Here is a 22112-nt window from a genome sequence, read left to right on the forward strand (position 1 = left end):
TCAAAAAAATAGCAGTGTCTACCTTTGACTGTACAAACTCAAAACTATTTTGTACAAACATTTTTTTTTTTTCTGGGATTTAGCAATCCTGTGAATCACTAAACTAATATTTAGTTGTATGACCACAGTTTTTTAAAACTGCTTGACATCTGTGTGGCATGGAGTCAACCAACTTGTGGCACCTCTCAGCTGTTATTCCACTCCATGATTCTTTAACAACATTCCACAATTCATTCACATTTCTTGGTTTTGCTTCAGAAACAGCATTTTTGATATCACCCCACAAGTTCTCAATTGGATTAAGGTCTGGAGATTGGGCTGGCCACTCCATAACATTAATTTTGTTGGTTTGGAACCAAGACTTTGCCCGTTTACTAGTGTGTTTTGGGTCATTGTCTTGTTGAAACAACCATTTCAAGGGCATGTCCTCTTCAGCATAAGGCAACATGACCTCTTCAAGTATTTTAACATATGCAAACTGATCCATGATCCCTGGTATGCGATAAATAGGCCCAACACCATAGTAGGAGAAACATGCCCATATCATGATGCTTGCACCTCCATGCTTCACTGTCTTCACTGTGTACTGTGGCTTGAATTCAGAGTTTGGGGGTCGTCTCACAAACTGCCTGTGGCCCTTGGACCCAAAAAGAACAATTTTACTCTCATCAGTCCACAAAATGTTCCTCCATTTCTCTTTAGGCCAGTTGATGTGTTCTTTGGCAAATTGTAACCTCTTCTGCACATGCCTTTTTTTTAACAGAGGGACTTTGCGGGGGATTCTTGAAAATAGATTAGCTTCACACAGACGTCTTCTAACTGTCACAGTACTTACAGGTAACTCCAGACTGTCTTTGATCATCCTGGAGGTGATCATTGGCTGAGCCTTTGCCATTCTGGTTATTCTTCTATCCATTTTGATGGTTGTCTTCCGTTTTCTTCCACGTCTCTCTGGTTTTGCTCTCCATTTTAAGGCATTGGAGATCATTTTAGCTGAACAGCCTATCATTTTTTGCACCTCTTTATAGGTTTTCCCCTCTCTAATCAACTTTTTAATCAAAGTACGCTGTTCTTCTGAACAATGTCTTGAACGACCCATTTTCCTCAGCTTTCAAATGCATGTTCAACAAGTGTTGGCTTCATCCTTAAATAGGGGCCACCTGATTCACACCTGTTTCTTCACAAAATTGATGACCTCAGTGATTGAATGCCACACTGCTATTTTTTTGAGCACACCCCTTTCAACTAATTCAACTAATTGCCCAATTGCACAGCCTTAAGAGCGTGCATATCATGAATGCTGGGTCTCATTTGTTTTCTGAGAATCTACTGAACCTACTGGTAACTTGTTTGCCACGTAGCAATAAAAAAATATACGAAAAACCTTGATTATTCTGGTTAGTCACATTGTACTGCTATTATTTTGAACAATACTGTATATATACACACACACACACACACACACACACACACACACACATATATATATATATATATATATATATATATATATATATATACACACACACACACACATATACATATATACACACACATAAAACCTGCAACATCTTGTGATATAATTGCTTTTTATTTATTTCTAGTTGTCTGATGTGTAAATTCTGCCACCATGAAATTATATTATTAAAATAGAGTGAGAATATTAATAGTATTTAAGAATTGAGTCATACACAGACACACACATACATCACTGTCATTTCAACAAGATTATTATTTCCAGCTATACAAGACACTATTTACAGAAAATATTATATTTTTATGGCCTTATACATCGTGTGATCAACGACAATGAGAAAATTATAAAATGATTAATATTATTTGAAAACTATTTGAAAAGGCTTGAAACTTTGGACAACAAATGTACCTGCAATTATAGAATAAGCAAAAAAAAATGTTTACCTGGAGGTGGTTGTGCCACGTAATCATGTTCCTCAACTTGAATGGATTCATTAGGTGCAGTTTCTACCACCTACTGCTCCTGAACACGAACGTCCACTCCAAGTCGCAAGGCAGTTCTCTCAAAAGCTGACAGCCTTTGAGGGCGTACATGGAAATTGTTCCATGGAAAACGACTGGGAATGGAACCAATTTTCAGCCGCGAACTTCCTGGAACGTAATCGGCAGCGGTAAAATGCTGACTACAGACATATGTGCTACCTCTCCGAATTACGAAAGTACACCCTTCCTCTCGTCTAATAGCAACGATCCATTTCTTTTTGTGGTCTTCGTTTAAAGGAAACCCGTGAAAACTCAAATATGGTTGTTTTTGTTTAGAATTAGTGCACTGAGGGACGCTACAGCAACACTTACTCCTGGACTCCGCCATTGTTACCGGAAGTAACTTTACCCTGCGTTGGCGAACGCCGGAAACACAAAACCCGGAAGTGTGAAAAAGGCTAATTAAGCAATTTCCAATCATCCATTGAAAGATTACCAACAAAACAGTCAAAAGCTATCTACAGATGAAGATTTGATTAAAAGCCCAAACTTTCATAAATAAGAGCACAATAGAGTTATCATACCTGACGATAAGTCGCCTTAAAACGGTAGAAATGCTAACTGACTTTTTCGAAGACATTAAACCATTCCTATAAAGTAAATAAACAACAGAAGCGAGTCAAATACAATTAAGAGAAGTGTCAACAACCGTTATAAGTAATATTTGTGTGATTTTATGGCTTTCGGTGTCATTCCAGCTATATTAGCTGTACAAACAGCTTGTTTTGCTGTTTACTGTTGCAAACTGCTGTATCTTACCATGTTATTTTTAATGTATTGTCTTAATTATGAACGTACTGGTTTGTAGTGCAAACAGTTTTACCGTTTACTGCACTTTGTTCTTCTTGTTATGTCTCTATAACAATGACCATAAGTCTCACACATTCACATACAATTGTTTGGTGGATAGAATTAGAACAATACATAATTCAAAATGTCTTTCAATTATGAAATCGCTAATTTAAAATTCATTTTGTAGTTCTATAGCCCAGTGCAAAATGCCAGGCCTGCACATAATAGTGGGACAAAGTGGCACTTTTATAGTTTAAAATTTTGTATTGTTGCTATTACGAACACTCAAATATGTATGTGTGTGTGTGTGTGTGTATAAGGTTCATATTGAAGAAATGTGAATATCAACTTTTTTTATTAAAAAGTGAAATTTTCATATATTCTAAAGATTCATATTTTTTATGATTAGAGCTTAATTTAATGAATGTAATTATTGCATTTAAAAGTATAAAAAAGGAGTTAAACAAATATTATTTAATTATTTAAAATTATTTTTAAAGAAACTTTGTCCTGTGGTGTGACAGTACAGGTGTCACAATGGAGGACTTTTCAGCCTTTTCTGTCAATTAATGACATTGCTATTCCAAGCTAATCTGTCATTAGTGGCAAGCAGGACACATTTGCAAAATTTTCTAGGATTATGTAGCTTAACATGCACTTTTTAATAAAAAATATATATATAATTTAGGGGTGTCATATTAATGCACAACAAAGCATAAAAAATTTGTAGCGGTTCCGAAAAAATTCAAAGCACATGGTGTCACACCAGAGGACATAGTACAAAAATGTAAAAAATTCAAATAACATTGCAGCTTCATAACAGGTCCGTGTAGGTCAAATAAATGTATGTATTTATATTAAGTGCCCTGAAATATTATGGGCGTCCAGTACTCAAAATAGTTTTAGAACCACTGACTGGTAAAGTAAGGTGATCTGCCAGGACGTGTCTTCAGAAAATGGCACATCTGGTCACCTGGTATAGGCAATATCTGGCCCACATACAACAAGCCAGAACTCACCCTAAAACGGGTTTGTCACACACGGGCCGGATCTGGCCCACACACAGCAAGCCACGACTCAAATTAAAGCCAGTTTGTCACACACGGGCCAGATCTGGCCCACACACAGCAAGCCACGACTCAAACTAAAGCCGGTTTGTTGCACACGGGCCAGATCTGGCCCATAAACAGCATGCCACAACTCAAACTAAAACCGGCTTGATGTGCGTGGGCCAGAGATGGCCGATATAACCTCTGCCGCTGCCAGAACTGAGCCAGATGTGCCATAGTTGGCCCAGATGAGGCCCGGATATGTATGCTATCTGGGATGCATACTAACGTTAGTTGAAAGTTGTACGGGAGGTTGTATGAACAAGCAGTTACTCTTCAGGTGCTTTGAGGCTAGCAAGTGCAAAGGTAGAAACTAGCTCACTACTCGCTAAATAAGGTGTGAAACTATCTAAATCAAAACATTAATTTGGCATTTGATTTAAACAGTATAAACCAGGTGAGTTTGCAAGTTTACCTAGCATGATGGCTGGTTAGCTTTACTAGCGATTAGCAAGCAAATAATATAATACACATTCATTCATGAATATGAGTGCTATATTTTTAATGTTTAATCTTCAGTGATACTGAACATGCTCAGCTAGCTGTGTGTCATCATCTTGCCCAAACATTGGAGTGTCCGTGCTCTACTTAACTAGCCATAAGGCAGAGGCAACATCTATGCAGGTGAACCGAACAATGGTGTAATGATTGCCACAATTCTCACAGTGAAAGCAAAATCCTGACACGAGAGCAAGAAATTGCATCAAGAGCAAAGAAAAGCGTTTTGAGAGAAACACTTTTTTTTTTAGAGAAAATATTTTCACACTGATAGCAAAAAAATATACATATTTGAGGGGGTATTTTGAGAGAGATTTTTTTTCTCAGAAATAATTAAAACAATTTCAAATGTATATTTTTTTATGTTCTATGAGAAAATACTTTCTCTCAAAACTTTTTTTAGTCTCAAATATTATTATTTTTTGCTATTGGCATGAAAACTTTTTCTCTCAAATATTCTTTTTTCTCTCATGAAATGTTTTTTTGCTATCGGTGTGATAACTTTTTCTCTCAAACTTTTTTTTTTTTTTCTCTCAGATCTTTTATTTTCTCGCATGTAATAAAGAACCAAAACTCACTCCATAGTCTTAACCACATTAGGATAGTTTGAAAGAGCCATTCCACCTTCAGCTTTAGATTCACAAGTGTTTTTACTTATTCTATGGGCTTTATAGTCTCACTAAAATAGGTATAATGAGTCAATTTGCTTAAAAATATTAGGCAAAAATAAAATAAATCTGAAAAAGATAAACCTTTCATAAGAAAATAGATAGTGATTTCCAAAACTGAATACTTTTTTTGCACCTGGCCACTAGAGGGGGGAAGTTGTTTTTGAATAATGACTGCAATTTATTTCTCAATTCCTAAATATGTAAATTGAGATGCCCGATTTTAAAAGGATAGTGTTGAAGAACTGAAATGAATTGTATCTTTAAATGCATTCATTGACCAGTTTTATTCTGTATTCTGAGAATGTACCACAATGAGAGTTTCTATGGTGACTGAAATAGTAGACTGAGCTTAAATTGTATAACAGGATATCATCGGCATATACAATAGCCTACTGATATAAAACTTAGGCAAATAAAACAAATAATACATGTCTATATGAAATGATGCATGCCAAATAATAATAGTAAATGATGCATGGTAAATGTATTCCTTTTTTACAGTTTTGAATATATTCACTACTTAACTACATAACTGATGTAAACAATTATGTGGAATAAAGTTGTAATGTCTTGTCTGCATCCATTGGCTCTTAATTCTTGTAGTTGTGTCAGTGCGGAACACATCTTGTTAAACTTTTCAGACAAGCGAAGATGTCCTGGTATTTAAACCTCAGTTCTGTACTGCACTGCATTTATGGTCCAATCATTTGTTAACATAATACTGTTAGGCAAGGTTGTGGCAAACAATTAATTTAAACAAAACTTTAACATTAAATGCTGACAGAAAATGTAATGAATTTACACCCTTCTGTCGCCAAAGAGTATTTGGATGGATTTAATCACATTTAAAGACAACTATCATTATATAATGTAACAAAATCTTTTATTTTTAAGAAATTACATTCAAGTGTTTCGCAAGCATAAAAATAATTTTTTTGCGGTTACTGTAAAGAATGTCCAAAAGTTGAGCTTCCTCTGGATATGCAGTCATCTATTCTGATGACACACAGGTTTTAATTTTAACACAGTATTTGTCCATAAAACTGCAGCCATTCATATTCACTCCCTCGTCTGTTGTTTAGTCTCTATTCTGTTTGCATGCATAGGAACATTCACATACAATCATCATATTCTTCATCTTCTCCATCTTCTCCATCACTGTGGAGAGAAATTCCATTAGAAACATTGATGAACATTTGATGAACGTTCACAGAAAACAATGTGTCTTCAGAGTTCAGAGGACAGCTGGGATTTACTGGGACACTGACCGCTTTCTTTTGTGAAGGTACATTTCGAAGAACACAAACAGCAGCGCAATTGATGTCACAACACCCAGGAAAACCCGGAATCCAAATACAGCCTTAACGTTATCTGAGGAAGAAACACATGAAACTGAATAAACTGCTTCCCTACATTTAAATGTGCAATCTTCAGTTGTTGTCTTCATTAAAAAAGGTTTTGTAGAAAATAAAACAATACCATAACAGCAGCCTAATAAAAGCTTGTAGAATATATATATATATATATATATATATATATATATATATATATATATATATATATATATATATATATATATATATATATATATATATATATATATACACTCTAAAAAACGCTGGGTTGTTTTTTCAACCCAACTGCTGGGTTGAGGCCGTTGAATAGGATTTTGGGATGTTTTAACCCAAGTTTGGGTTGAAAATAACTTTCTTTTTTAACCCAGCGGGGTGGGTTGAGGACGCGGACGTGAAGGAGAGCACGCACGTCACGTCAAAATCGTACGTCTCCAGTGCGAGCAGCCGCCATTTTCTCAGCGTGATAGAAGCGAGAAGCGAGTGAAAGCCTATGGTAAGTAACGTTAAATATTCAAAATGTAAAGTTATCTTTTATTGTTTACCCGGTTGTATGAAAGGCGGAAGGTTTTATGAAAGGCGGAAACAAAGGAGCTTAACGTTATATACGTTATATATAAAAAAACGGACGCGGTTTTCGCCTCGGACACGGAGGTCTTAACTGCCTCATGTAACGTTACTGAACGGAGGATGTACTTTTAATATAACGTCTGTGAATGTATTTTGTCATATTTACATAAGATTTTACATTATCTGTTCTCTTTGAGGCGTTAACAGACGGTTATGGTCACGGTTACGCTCATGTGAATTTGTCTTTTTTTTTTCCCGCGGTTAAACTGAATGTATGTTTGTCTCCTAAAGGAAACGGCATTGTGTAGTAAAGACTAGCATAATTATTTTGAGGCTGTTGAAGTGGTAACTGTTAAAAGTATGTTTTACATGTAATATTTCAGACTTGTCCAGCTCCTGTCTTCATTGTCCTCGCGCTGAGAGTTAAAGACACAGAAGCTGTTGGTGTGAGGAGTCACAGACCTGTGTGAGGATGAGGAGGAGGTGTTCTTCTGAAGAGAGGGACAGACGGGTTAAGGAGAGTAAACTTCAGAATAACATCAAGTTATCTTTATTTTTACTAAGACTAAAATAATGTGTGTTTTTTTTAGATGTTGAAATCCAGAGACAAGATAACTTCATTCTTTTGAGATTGATGTGAGTTAAATTATTATTACTTTTTTTTTTTTTTAGAAAACTAATGTTTCTGTTGTGTCCTGCCTGTTAACTTCACATTTTGATGCAAAAACAGTGTGATTTTATATATGTATGTATGTATATGTTAATATTTTATTGAAACCATTGATGTCCCTCTTTGCAGAACTCAAACTAACTGGAGTTAAGGACACACAAGTCTGCTTGTGTGAGGAGGTGGTTTTCTCAGCTTCTTCTGAAGAGAGGGAAAGATCGTTTAAGGCAAGTAAACTTCATAATTTCATGTTATCAGTTGTTGTTGTGTTTTACTAAGAGTAAGATAATGTTTGTTTTTTGTTTTTGTAGATGTTAAAAGCAAGAGACATGGGAGAGCATCATTCCTTTGAGATTTTATGTAAGTTATTTTTAGAAAATAAATTGTTCTGTTGTCTCCTGCCAGTTTACTTCACATTTTGATGCAACAACAGTGTGATTATGTGCTCATTTCATTAAGACCATTGATGTCTGTGTTTTTTATTGCAGAAATCAAACCAACTTTGGAGTTGTCTGATTTGGAGAGTCATCATTCTTGGTCTTCGCTCTTAGAGGTAAAGTTCACACAAAAAATCATTTACTTGCCCTCAAGTCATTCCAAACCTATAAGACTTTTGTCTGTCTTTACAACATAAATTAATATATTTTTAGTTTTCTCATAATATTTGTTAATCCATTTATAGTTTAGATAATCAGTATTTTCAAGCTTCATAAATATAGAGTTATTGTAGAAGTAAATTCTGATATTTATATATGAATACATCTTAAATGATATGATAGCAAACATGTATGTTCAAAATAAAATACTGGTCTCCCAGACCAGCAATGGAGGACACAAAAAGAGAATATTAAATATATTCATATGTTTTCCAAAAAATGAGCAGAGTTTGTATGAGTCTGGAAAAACATGAGGAGAGTAAATTATGAACATTTTAATTATTTGTTGAACTAACGGTTTGAAGAGCAGCCCTCCATGTACGTGAATATTGTGAGGTATGTGAATGTCATGTCTGTTTTAATGTTTCAGTAAAGAAGCTTTCTGAAAGCAATATTTATTCAAACAATATCGCATGTCCTCACACTAGTGCTGCCATTATAGCATTCTGGAGCGCTGTGGTGGACTGAGACATTAAACAACCACACAAAGTGTTGAAACTTTAAAACCGATTATTTACCTATCCTTACGGATGTGAATACACCTCTACCTGAAAATGGATAGTTTAATGTTAAATTTTTTCAAATGTGTTTCTCTTAGGCCACTGATGAAGAGCAGGCGGTGACTGGGATGAATCCTGGTCAGAGAGGAGAATCTTCTTTCCCCTAAACTGATGCAGAGGTGGTTTTAAAGGAGGACGCTGCCCTGTATGATGTAGAAGATGTCAGATGCTGTGCTGATGGGGCTTCTTCATGACTACATCAGTTATGCTAAAGAGATCATGAAAATTGACTGTGATGCATGATCTGTATTCATGGACTATGAAACAAACTGTAAGTGCATAATTTGTTTAAAAAAAAAAAAAGTTAAATGCTTTTTCTGTGTTGTTTAGTAGAAGAGTTTACACTCTGTCATTCATACACCTGCTCACATTCTTTCACACACACACACACACACATGCGTCTGTTAAATGTTATAATATCAAAGTTAATGTTGTGATTTATTTGTGTACTGTCATGCCAGAATAGTTGGAAAAAAACCTAACTAATTGTAAATTTATTGTATGTGTTTTCGTATATTTTAATACAATATATACAATTGAACAAAGTCCAATTTGATCTTAAGTTATATTCATCAAATGTTCAATGCTTTATGAATTCTGTAGCTGTTAATGCCATCCTTTTCTGCATTTCTTCTAACATGTTACTTTTTGACTTTTCTCTTGTTTTTAATAAATATTTTCCTTTTGGTAATTATTATTTGTGTGTAAAAGTGATATTTAAAATGAACAACATTTGTAGGTTTAATGCCTAGCTCAATTTGGGTTAATTTTAACGTAGAAATGCATTGTTTCCCCACATGGCTGCACTCTGCGAGTTTATTTTCTGCCAGCAGGAGGCGCTAAGAGCGGGAGAGGTAGGTTTCTCCGGTAACGGCTGCAGAGCGGTGCTGAGCTCACAAACGCTGCCTTATCAAGCACATGCGAAATGATATCGAACATTTTCTAAATACAGTAGTTTTCCTTCTGAAATACACTGATAAAAAAACACCCACTCTGTTTTTTTAAACCCTGCAATATAGTCATTTTAAACCATAAAAAAGGCAACCCAGCAGGCTGGGTTAAATATGATAACCCAACTGGTTGGGTTAAAACAACCCAGCGCTGGGTTCGTCCCTTTTTGACCCAGCGCTGGGTTGTCAAAATAACCCAAATTGGGTTGTTTTCAACCCAGCAGTTTTTAGAGTGTATATATATATATATATATATATATATATATATATGTATGTAATCAGTGTTTGGGGTATCAGGGGACCCCACTTGACTTCCTTCACTTTTCAAAAGTGTTACCTTCATCTCGGGGGCATGAAACTCCTAGACTTTTCCTAAATCTATCTAAATGCGCACAAAAAAACGGAGCTAGATTTAGTTGTTTTAAAGGTGTTCGGAATGTTTAAATATATATTCACAAAAGTGACAAAGTTGTTATTCACAAAGTTGTGAGGAGAAGTTGAAGCATCAAGAAAAATGAAATGAGTCGAGTCCCTGGACCTCTATTGGATATATGTGGTCATTGCGCGTTCTTTCTTTAATTATAATTTCTGAAGTTTTTCCACAATCCAGCAGATGTCAGTATTCTATCCCTAACACGTAGAGCAATGTCCCAAAACAATTTAGGTTTTAAGATCGACATTTAAGTGATTTTTTTTTCATGAGACAATTTATGGCCTAGTTATAATTGTGCAGTAAATAGGTTAAAAACATCAAAATTTCCACAAAAACACAGCATAAATGTATAGTTGAGAAGTAAATAAAAAAATATATATATATATAACCCCCCCCCCCCACACACACACACACAATATATATATATATATATATATATATATATATATAAATGTGTGTGTGTGTGTGTGTGCGTGGTGGCCATATTAACTTTATATTAACATGAACAGATGAAAATGATAGAGCTGAACTGAAAATGGCAAATATCTATAGTTTGGCTGGAATGAGAAAAGGTTGTTCTTACACCGAGTGGTAGCTTCAGAGGTAATGAAAGCTAAATGTCCTTCTCTATTCTTGGCTGTAATCTGAAAATAATAAATATTAACTTTGAAACAAACATGAAAACATTGCATAAACAGCAATTCCAACAATAACTCTTTGGCATACGTGAAAGAAACTAAGTGAGATTTAGGTACCTGAATGTTATATGTTGTAAGGTAGTAAAGATCTTGAAAATGAAATGAACATTTAGTTTCGTGTTTGGTGATTAGAGGTTCTCCATTGTATGTGATTTCAGCTTCAAATGTTCCCTCTCCTCCATTCCAGACTATCTTTGGTCTCTTGTTTTCACATTTTATTTCAAGAGAATTGTGAGAAGTGTGAGTTACTTCAATTTCTGATCTGAAATCGGGCTCTATCAAACAGAATGAAACAAAACAGATTTTAGACACACAATTACCTATCATTTACATACAAATATCACTTCATTGCAATATTTATGAAAACTTCATTCAGCAGTAAATTGTTAATTGTTTGAAAAGATTAAATTATTAACAATACACATTATAGAGTAAATCGTAATATCCATAAATTAACTGCAAAATTAAGAATGACAGAAGGAGGAGATCTGAAGAAAAAAAAAGAAGAAGAAAAAAAAACTTACTGTCAGAAAGCGTTTTACTATTATCAGTGGAAATGACATAATGTTTTTGGTTGACTGTTCCAGTAATACTGCATTCATAGTTTGTATATGGCAATAATCCAGTAATTCTACAGACTGTACTAGTGACACTGTCTTGTGTACAGCTCCCAGCTGAAAAGACAAAACATACCTGAATAAGACAATGAACATCTATTACCTTTACTAATATCATAAAAGACTCTGGAGTATTATTACAGATAATGTGCTGATGATAATTACAGTGATGGTGTATTGGTAAAACAACAGGAAAGTTGGAGCTCTTACGATGATAGTTTCCATCACTGCTAGAGGTTTTGCAGCTGACTGAATAACTGTCCCATTTAATCCCTGAGCATCGATCTCCCTCGAGTGAAGTCCAGGAGATTTTCAGTGAGCTGCTGGATAGGGGCTGAAATTGACCATTCTTTTGCCAATCTGTAAGAAAGTAAAATAGAAATCACAAACAATTCAAAACAAATCTTCACTAGTCGAGGGTACACAAGGCTCTGCATGACTCAAAAAAATAAAAAAATAAAGAAAAGAAAAGTGCAGTAGTCTTATTTGGATTCCTCGGTCACAATTGTCAGCGTATTGGATAACATTGACTATCAATGTCAACTTTTGTTAAAAAATAACATCTTTAAAATGTAACAAACAAACAGATAAAAAACACAATAAAATAATAATCTTTAATTTATGCCTTGTCGTTTCAGTGAAGTCAAAGTGATACAGTAAGTTTGGTGAAAAGAATAGTGTTAAAATTCACTAATAAAACACAGTGGACAAATTAAAAGAATGAAACCAAATATGTTGTTATAATATAATGATAAAAACACTTTAATTGTTTAACATTTAACATTTTTCATAAATATATTTTCATATATTGAATATTATGCCTTTTAAGTGCTGTTTGAAATTTTCTTCTAAAATTAGCTTTTTTTCAGGCTCCTATATTTATGTTCAGTCACTTCGCTTTAATGAAAATTAATACTAGGGGTTACACAGACTAACTTTAATGCTCTGCCATGACACTTAGAGGGTGCAACAGAATAAAAAATATCAGAAGGACTTCTACATTTATGTTTCCAAACAGGAAATTACAAATAAATGAAGACTCTGAAAGCGCTCCACAAGACATGTGTGATTATATTACTGAATGCTCGAAACTATACGGGAGAATGCACGTTTAAAACATCTATTATTAGAGGTAAGTTAATCGCTGTTCTAATCTTATGTGCTGCTGCTCTGTAACGCATACACATCTTCATACAGAAGCTTGTACGCAGTGTTGGGAAGGTTACTTTGGAAATGTAATAGGTTACAGATTACAAGTTACACTGTTTAAAATGTAATAGTAGTGTAACTTTTTCAATTACTTTATTAAAGTAATGTAACTAACTACTTTTGAGTACTTTTTGATTACTTTTCTACATTTGTGAACATTATAATAAATAAAAGCAAATATATCAACTCAAATACAGTTATCTAATAAGCATGTGTCATATGCTGTTTAATAAACTCCTGAAACATTGGTGTTTTTTTTTTTTAAACTGCTGTCTCTTTATATATGATATGATGATAGTTTTCTCAAAATAAGTAAAATGCATGAAGTGACAGAGCAGTTCTAGAAATTATGTGTATGTGCTCGTGTACTCATATATTGAGACGGCAGAGGTTGATAACACTGCAAGCTTCAGTAGGCCTATGTGTAGTAAATTAAACTGCATGTCTTTGCCATTAATTTACAGGAGGGGCAGACTGGGAAAAAAAAATCAGAATGGAAAATTCAAACTCATACAAACAAATTCATGGACAATACTATTTTTTGTATGGACCTGACATAAAAAAAGGTTTAAATCTTTAATATGGTGACATGTCAAATAATTAAAAGTTCTCTCCTGAACGGCACCTTCACTTCCATTTTTCTCTTCAGTCTCATTATTTTGCCCCGTTATCCATCTTAATACTCAAGATTGAACAAAACTGTACTTTACAATACAATACTCTACAATACTACAATATATTTATAGAAAAATCCTAACACTGTACACTAGTCATGTTTTTCCCTTACAAAAATTTACCATGCTTTTATTAGCCTATATAAAAGTACAATAACGTTGTATGGTTTTTTGTTTTGCAAATGGATTCGTATTTATTTTTAAATAAATAAATGTGTAAAATAAATTTTTGGTTACCACAGTTAAACAATAATAACCATTTTCACTGGATTTATAGTAAAATAATAAAATGTTAATTTTCTCAAGGGTTGTGTCAAAAAAGCATCTTTACAGATTAAACTGACCTGAAACCCTGAACAGTAGTTCTGCTTCTCTGTTCCAGCTGTGCGCTTCCACAGTCCACTCTTTTATCTCTCTTTCGCATTGATTACTTGGAGTCTGATCCAAACCGTTTGGCGGAGGCGTGGAGAGCGCGCGAGTCACGACTAACAGATTTATTAGAGATTTAATTATCAAATGGCGGATTCGCAAATGATCGCTTTAGTATATTCGGCAGGCAATTATACAATAATGATATTAAAATATTGGGACAAGTTGAGGAAGACTGAGGAAGCTGGCAGGCCACCGGGAATTGTCCCGGTTCTCCCGGTGTCCAGTCCGCGCCTGATTTCAACTGACGTGCAGGAACGTGCAGGAGTCATATATTGCATTTTGGGGGCTTGATATTCACAGACACCAGTCCATGTCATGTTTTGATTCAAGTGTACTGACCTACTTTTGATTTAGTCATCCAAAATGTGGCATAATCCGTCCGCGTTAGGCATTCCGTTTTTCTGACTGGATTCTACGAACCAGACTGTGTTTCCGCATCCCGGAAATTATTAGGCCGTATGTCTTTAGAATAGTCAGTGCAATTTGGGAAAGAAATCAGTTAAATCTGTATGTGGATGTGTGTAAATATTCAAATGTAATCCCCTTTGTAATCGTTAAAAAATTCATAAGTAACTGTAATTTAATTACTCATTTTTCTTAGTAACTGTAACTAATTACAGTTACATTAATTTTGTAATTAAATTACGTAACGCCGTTACATGTAACTAGTTACTCCCCAACACTGCTTGTACGTCACACGCAGATCGCGAGCACATAACCATTCAGCGTGGTAATTTATTGAATATTTACAAGCAAAATAAATATGCTCTGTATCATCTGGAGATGAGTTACAAAATGTACATAATATCATATCCAAATTAAATCTAACCCTTAGAAACTCTCCAGATAAAAAATCCAGGTAAAAATCATTAAAGTGAGTTTCTCTTACTTTGGGGTGGACTGGAAATTTAAGCATTTTTTTTTTTTTTGTCAAAGAAAATGTCCAAATTATTTCTTAAAGACATGTAGGGAAACATAGAATTGTTTAAGACTATTTAATTATTTTATTTTTGCTTATTGCCTTAACGTTTTTACTTTTAAATTGAGTTGGCCCTGCACAAAATCTTCAGTGTTGAAATCCTAGTGTTGGGTACTTTTAGAGTAAAGTGTTAAAATTGTGGTGTTGAATTAACACTAGCTAGTGTAAACAGCCCCCTCTGGTGGTGTAAATATGCAGAGTAACCTTTATTAACACTGATGAATGTTATTAGTCAGATCCGGGACATTTGCTCCAGTGCGCGCCTGACCCATCTGAAATATTTTTTCACAGATGCCATTTTCTTTCCTCGCGATGCGGTGCGTATGAGGATGGAAAACGGTGAAATAAAGTGTATAATCTTACTCATAAAATGTGTTTTGTAATATCACATCGTTTTATAACGATATTTATTTGCTGTGTGCGCATAAACGTTTCTCAAGGACATTTTCTTTCACTGGCGATGCGGAACAGATGAGGAACATTATTTTCTATGAGGGAATTCTGAAATTAAGTTACGTTAATGCAGTTACTTAGAGAAGGGAGAGACCATAAGTAAGGATTTGACCTCATTTAAAATATGTATTATATAACATCAGATTGATTTATACACTCTACACTCCTACACTTTCCTCAGAGAGATAATTTAGATTCTTTCACTCGAAGCGGAGCAGACGGGGAAGTTGGGTTTAACAAGAAAAACACTGAAAGTAAGTGTTTTACTTCATTTACTGTAACGTTATGTATTTCATAAAATAATATTATTGAATAATGATATTTGTATGCTGTGCGTGGCCTGATGTGTCAATAAATGTGTGCTTGTACTGTCATTTATTTATCTGCTGTCCCATTTATGTGCATTCATTTTGTTAGACAGAGCCCTGCCTCAGCGAGATCAACATGGAAGTCAGGAATCACAACCTATTTTCCAGTAAGACGGACTTCTTTTTACAAAAAAAATATTTACTTTTACAGTGAGTTAAATGCGTTTCTTTAAAAAGATTAAAAATTTCAGTTATCATGTACTCACTCTTGAATTTGTCCTATGTCATACGTTTCTTTGTCAGACCACAAAAGGAGATTTAAATAAAATGTCCCAAATGTGCTTGCCTATACTGTATATTGTCAGTCTATGGCGAATAACGTCAAGCTGTTAAAATAGAAGCCAAAGTATAACAGAGTGGTCTTATGTATCATGTGATGTATATTCCAAGTTTTCTGCAGGTATACAATAAGGTTGGTTGAGAAAAATACTGAACTTTTTCATATCATTTAACCAACATCCTGACTTGATTGTTGTTCTCTGTGCACGACTGTGTGTTCATGAGACACTATTAGTTCAGTTCACTCTGAATTGCTCACAAGTTCTGAAAAAAAAAAAAAAAAAATCAAGATTAATAAAAATGTGACTCCGTACTGGAGCTTCATTTTTGTCATCACAGTCAAAATGACAGCTGACAGATGAACGTGATCACTTTCTGTTGCAATGGACACAGATATATTTACCTTAGAGAAAAAAGTACTGTACATAGATTGTATTTTATTTTGTTTTTATTCATCTTGATTGTTCACAACTTGTGTGCTTTTCCTAGTTGAGTTGGATTGAATTGCTTTGCTTTTGCTAAAAGAGTCTCATTAACGCACATTCAAGCACAGAGACAATCAGTCAGGTAAATAAATTATGAGGGGGGGGGGGGGGGGGGGGGTTGAAATAACCCTTAAAAAAATTTTTCACCTGAATTGTTATTTACTTATACTCATGCCATTCCACAGACACCATGTAAGACATGTATGTCATACAGTTTTGGAACCACATGAAGATAAAAAAAAAAAAAATGATGACAACATTTAAAAAGGGGAATAACAACGTGCAGTAAATGGTAAATCTGTTTTCATTACAAACAAGTGTGTTCTTAATATAGATAACAGATTAAAATAGTATTATAGGACACAACAATTTTATCGATCAGCCAAACAAACTGTTTTGTACAGTTAAAAATAGCTGGACGCAAATGAGACCGGAAGCTACACCTATAGAATTTACAAATGGCGTGACCATTTGACCCATTGACCAAAAAGTGCCACCCATTTATACATCAGGAAAAAGGTGGATAAACCTAATGAAATTCAGAATACATATGGACCAAATAAGAATACGTATTTTGTGCCTTTACACTGATTTGCTTTAACATTGTTTTAATTTTTGTTAGAACATGTTGTTTACATGTATTGAAAACACTGAATGTGAAGACATTTTTGTGCAGGAATAAAGTTACAATGTTTCAATTTAAATAAATAATTTAATGATAATGATTTGTGGATTAATTTATTTATTGTCATATAAACATTCCAGCAGTGTTGAATTTGACTTTTTTGTTCTGCAGGAGAGTTTTTGTAATGCTAACTCAATACACTGGAGTTAAAATATCAAGAGTTAAAATCTATCTTAAATGTGTTAAATTGTAACTTTACACTGGTGTTAAGGAAAAATCAACACTCTGTGGTGGGGACCAGAGTTCCGTGTACATATAACCCAATCATAGTGTTAAACATATAACTCTTTGAAGAGTGTTAAAGTAACTCCGAAAAAGTGTGCATATTGTCCCAAACTTTTCAGAGACTCTGCTAGAGTTTAATTAACACAGGCAATTTTGCTGTGTAAGTATAGTGCCGGTAGGATTGTGGTAAATTGACTATACAATAAATAACCTTTATAATAGTTTTATTGCTATTAGTCTTATCTTATGTGCTGCTGCTCTGTAACACACACACAGATTCAGACAAAAACAGTACGTCACAAGCAGATTGCTAGCACAGAACCATTCAGCTCAGAAATTTATTGTCAACACTGTTCTGTGATTTCTCAATAAAATAGCTTAGAAACTGAAAAGTTTACACATATATTTCTTAATAACTAAACCGCACAGCCTCCCTACTAGTAGAGAGACGCTCCCAGGTAGAATTAATTCACACACACATTCAAATGAATCTTTACTGTGCTACTTTATCTGTATCTGATTTTGAACAAGCAGAAATCTGTGAGAAATATATTGACCCAAAGACAAAAGAACTGATCAAAATCAGCTGTTATAGGAGTTATAGCCATGTGGAAAGCACGGTTATAGCCTGTGCCATACACTCTAAAAACTGCTGGGTTGAAAACAACCCAATTTGGGTTATTTTGACAACCCAGCGCTGGGTCAAAAAGGGACTTTCATATTTTTTATCATATTTAACCCAGCCTGCTGGGTTGCCTTTTTTATGGTTTAAAATGACTATATTGCAGGGTTTCAAAAACCAGACCGGGTGTTTTTTATCACTGTATTTCAGAAGGAAAACTACTGCATTTAGAAAATGTTCGATATCATTTCGCATGTGCTTGATAAGGCAGCGTTTGTGAGCTCAGCACCGCTCTGCAGCCGTTACCGGAGAAACCTACCTCTCCCGCTCTTAGCGCCTCCTGCTGGCAGAAAATAAACTCGCAGAGTGCAGCCATGTGGGGAAACAATGCATTTCTACGTTAAAATTAACCCAAATTGAGCTAGGCATTAAACCTACAAATGTTATTCATTTTAAATATCACTTTTACACACAAATAATAATTACCAAAAGGAAAATATTTATTAAAAACAAGAGAAAAGTCAAAAAGTAACATGTTAGAAGAAATGCAGAAAAGGATGGCATTAACAGCTACAGAGTTCATAAACAAAGCATTGAACATTTGATGAATATAACTTAAGATCAAATTGGACTTTGTTCATTTGTATATATTGTATAAAAATATACGAAAACACATACAATAAATTTACAATTAGTTAGGTTTTTTTCCAACTATTCTGGCATGACAGTACACAAATAAATCACATTAACTTTGATATTATAACATTTAACAGACGCATGTGTGTGTGTGTGTGTGTGTGTGTGTGTGTGTGAAAGAATGTGAGCAGGTGTATGAATGACAGAGTGTAAACTCTTCTACTAAACAACACAGAAAAAGCATTTAACTTTTTTTTTTTTTTTAACAAATTATACACTTACAGTTTGTTTCATAGTCCATGAATATAGATCATGCATCACGGTCAATTTTCATGATCTCTTTAGCATAACTGATGTAATCATGAAGAAACCCCATCAGCACAGCATGTGACGACATCTACATCATACAGGGCAGCGTCCTCCTTTAAAACCACCTCTGCATCAGTTTAGGGGAAAGAAGATTCTCCTCTCTGACCAGGATTCATCCCAGTCACCGCCTGCTCTTCATCAGTGGCCTAAGAGAAACACATTTGAAAAAATTAAACATTTAATTAAACTATCCATTTTCAGGTAGAGGTGTATTCACATCCGTAAGGATAGGTAAATAATCGGTTTTAAAGTTTCAACACTTTGTGTGGTTGTTTAATGTCTCAGTCCACCACAGCGCTCCAGAATGCTATAATGGCAGCACTAGTGTGAGGACATGCGATATTGTTTGAATAAATATTGCTTTCAGAAAGCTTCTTTACTGAAACATTAAAACAGACATGACATTCACATACCTCACAATATTCACGTACATGGAGGGCTGCTCTTCAAACCGTTAGTTCACCAAATAATTAAAATGTTCATAATTTACTCTCCTCATGTTTTTCCAGACTCATACAAAATCTGCTAATTTTTTGGAAAACGTATGAATATATTTAATATTCTCTTTTTGTGTCCTCCATTGCTGGTCTGGGAGACCAGTATTTTATTTTGAACATACATGTTTGCTATCATATAATTTAAGATGTATTCATATATAAATATCAGAATTTACTTCTACAATAACTCTATATTTATGAAGCTTGAAAATACTGATTATCTAAACTATAAATGGATTAACAAATATTATGAGAAAACTAAAAATATATTAATTTATGTTGTAAAGACAGACAAAAGTCTTATAGGTTTGGAATGACTTGAGGGCAAGTAAATGATTTTTTGTGTGAACTTTACCTCTAAGAGCGAAGACCAAGAATAATGACTCTCCAAATCAGACAACTCCAAAGTTGGTTTGAGTTCTGCAATAAAAAACACAGACATCAATGGTCTTAATGAAATGAGCACGTAATCATGCTGTTGTTGCATCAAAATGTGAAGTAAACTGGCAGGAGACGACAGAAAAATTTATTTTCTAAAAATAACTTACATAAAATCTCAAAGGAACGATGCTCTCCCATGTCTCTTGCTTTTAACATCTACAAAAACAAAAAACAAACATTATTTTACTCTTAGTAAAAAAAACAACAACTGATAACATGAAATTATGAAGTTTACTTGCCTTAAACGATCTTTCCCTCTCTTCAGAAGAAGCTGAGAAAACCACCTCCTCACACAAGCAGACTTGTGTGTCCTTAACTCCAGTTAGTTTGAGTTCTGCAAAGAGGGACATCAATGGTTTCAATAAAATATTAACATATACATACATACATATATAAAATCACATTGTTTTTGCATCAAAATGTGAAGTTAACAGGCAGGACACAACAGAAACATTAATTTTCTAAAAAAAAAAAAAAAGTAATAATAATTTAACTTACATCAGTCTCAAAAGAATGAAGTTATCTTGTCTCTGGATTGCAACATCTAAAAAAACAACAACATTATTTTAGTCTTAGTAAAAATAAAGATAACTTGATGTTATTCTGAAGTTTACTCTCCTTAAACCGTCTGTCCCTCTCTTCAGAAGAACACCTCCTCCTCATCCTCACACAGGTCTGTGACTCCTCACACAAACAGCTTCTGTGTCTTTAACTCTCAGCGCGAGGACAATGAAGACAGGAGCTGGACAAGTCTGAAATATTACATGTAAAACATACTTTTAACAGTTACCACTTCAACAGCCTCTAAATAATTATGCTAGTCTTTACTACACAATGCCGTTTCCTTTAGGAGACAAACATACATTCAGTTTAACCGCGAAAAAAAAGACAAATTCACATGAGCGTAACCGTGACCATAACCGTCTGTTAACGCCTCAAAGAGAACAGATAATGTAAAATCTTATGTAAATATGACAAAATACATTCACAGACGTGATATTAAAAGTACATCCTCCGTTCAATAACGTTGCATGAGGCAGTTAAGACCTCCGTGTCCGAGGCGAAAACCGCGTCCGTTTTTTTATATATATATAACGTTAAGCTCCTTTGTTTCCGCCTTTCATAAAACCTTCCGCCTTTCATACAACCGGGTAAACAATAAAAGATAACTTTACATTTTGAATATTTAACGTTACTTACCATAGTCTTTCACTCGCTTCTCGCTTCTATCACGCTGAGAAAATGGCGGCTGCTCGCACTGGAGACGTACGATTTTGACGTGACGTGCGTGCTCTCCTTCACGTCCGCGTCCTCAACCCACCCCGCTGGGTTAAAAAATAGAGTTATTTTCAACCCAAACTTGGGTTAAAACATCCCAAAGTCCTATCCAACGGCCTCAACCCAGCAGTTGGGTTGAAAAAACAACCCAGCGTTTTTTAGAGTGTAGCTGTGCACACCGCTCCAGATGTATTTGTTCATTAATGATGTCATCAGCGACTAGTCATCAACTTTCATCAAATAAATGTTGACTTAAAAAAAAAAAATACAACAGAAGTCATTCAACCCCTATTATATACAATTGAAGACAAAATTATTTGCCCCCTATACAATTTCAGTCCTTTTTCACACGTGATGTTTAACAGAGCAATGGAATTTAAACACAGTATTTCTTATATTTTTAATCTGGAGAAAGCTTATTTCAATTTGACTGGAATAAAAGAATGATGTAAAAAAAAAATGTATTGCTACGGAACAAACCACTGTTGTTCAATGACAGTTGTTAATTAACCTAACTTGCCTAAATAACATAATCCTCTAAACCTTTAAATTACACTGTAAACTGATGATGAAGTAAAATAATATGTGCTGTCATCATGGCAAAGACAAAAAAAAAATAGTTTAGACTTGTTAATGCTCATAAAGGAAGAGAAGCATAAACACTTTTTACAAAGCATTTTCAGGTGTCAAGAGCAGCCTTGAGAAGTATTAACTATTACTATTAGAAGTTCAAAAGGATTTTGTTTTTAGAAAAAACTGGTGAATGATTCAGTCAAGTCTCAATGAAGACGGACACTAGAGGCACGGACAAGAATAGACTGTGTGGATGCAGACCAAGAAAAACACCTCTTCTGAAGAAGAGACACCTCCAAGCTAGACTGAAGTTTG

General features: G+C 34.5%; 4 long non-coding RNA genes across 4 annotated transcripts; 2 read left to right on the forward strand and 2 right to left on the reverse strand.

Moving 5' to 3' along the window:
• The first annotated feature begins 6763 nt into the window (after positions 1–6763).
• On the forward strand, positions 6764–7910 carry LOC127988366 (uncharacterized). Its single transcript, XR_008161623.1, has 3 exons — positions 6764–6937; positions 7395–7647; positions 7811–7910. It is a non-coding gene; the product is annotated as an uncharacterized LOC127988366 (long non-coding RNA).
• A 77-nt stretch (positions 7911–7987) lies between these two features.
• Positions 7988–9588, forward strand: LOC127988368 (uncharacterized). The gene is made up of 3 exons (XR_008161625.1): positions 7988–8038; positions 8167–8231; positions 8933–9588. It is a non-coding gene; the product is annotated as an uncharacterized LOC127988368 (long non-coding RNA).
• Positions 9589–18238: 8650 nt separating this feature from the next.
• Positions 18239–20104, reverse strand: LOC127988372 (uncharacterized). The gene is made up of 3 exons (XR_008161628.1): positions 20054–20104; positions 19861–19925; positions 18239–19154 (listed from the first exon to the last, which is right to left on the reverse strand). It is a non-coding gene; the product is annotated as an uncharacterized LOC127988372 (long non-coding RNA).
• An 80-nt stretch (positions 20105–20184) lies between these two features.
• On the reverse strand, positions 20185–21378 carry LOC127988364 (uncharacterized). Its single transcript, XR_008161620.1, has 3 exons — positions 21147–21378; positions 20445–20698; positions 20185–20280 (listed from the first exon to the last, which is right to left on the reverse strand). It is a non-coding gene; the product is annotated as an uncharacterized LOC127988364 (long non-coding RNA).
• Between the last annotated feature and the right edge of the window lie 734 nt (positions 21379–22112).

This window comes from Carassius gibelio, chromosome B22, assembly GCF_023724105.1.
Source record: "Carassius gibelio isolate Cgi1373 ecotype wild population from Czech Republic chromosome B22, carGib1.2-hapl.c, whole genome shotgun sequence".
Classification (NCBI taxonomy): Eukaryota; Metazoa; Chordata; class Actinopteri; order Cypriniformes; family Cyprinidae; genus Carassius; species Carassius gibelio.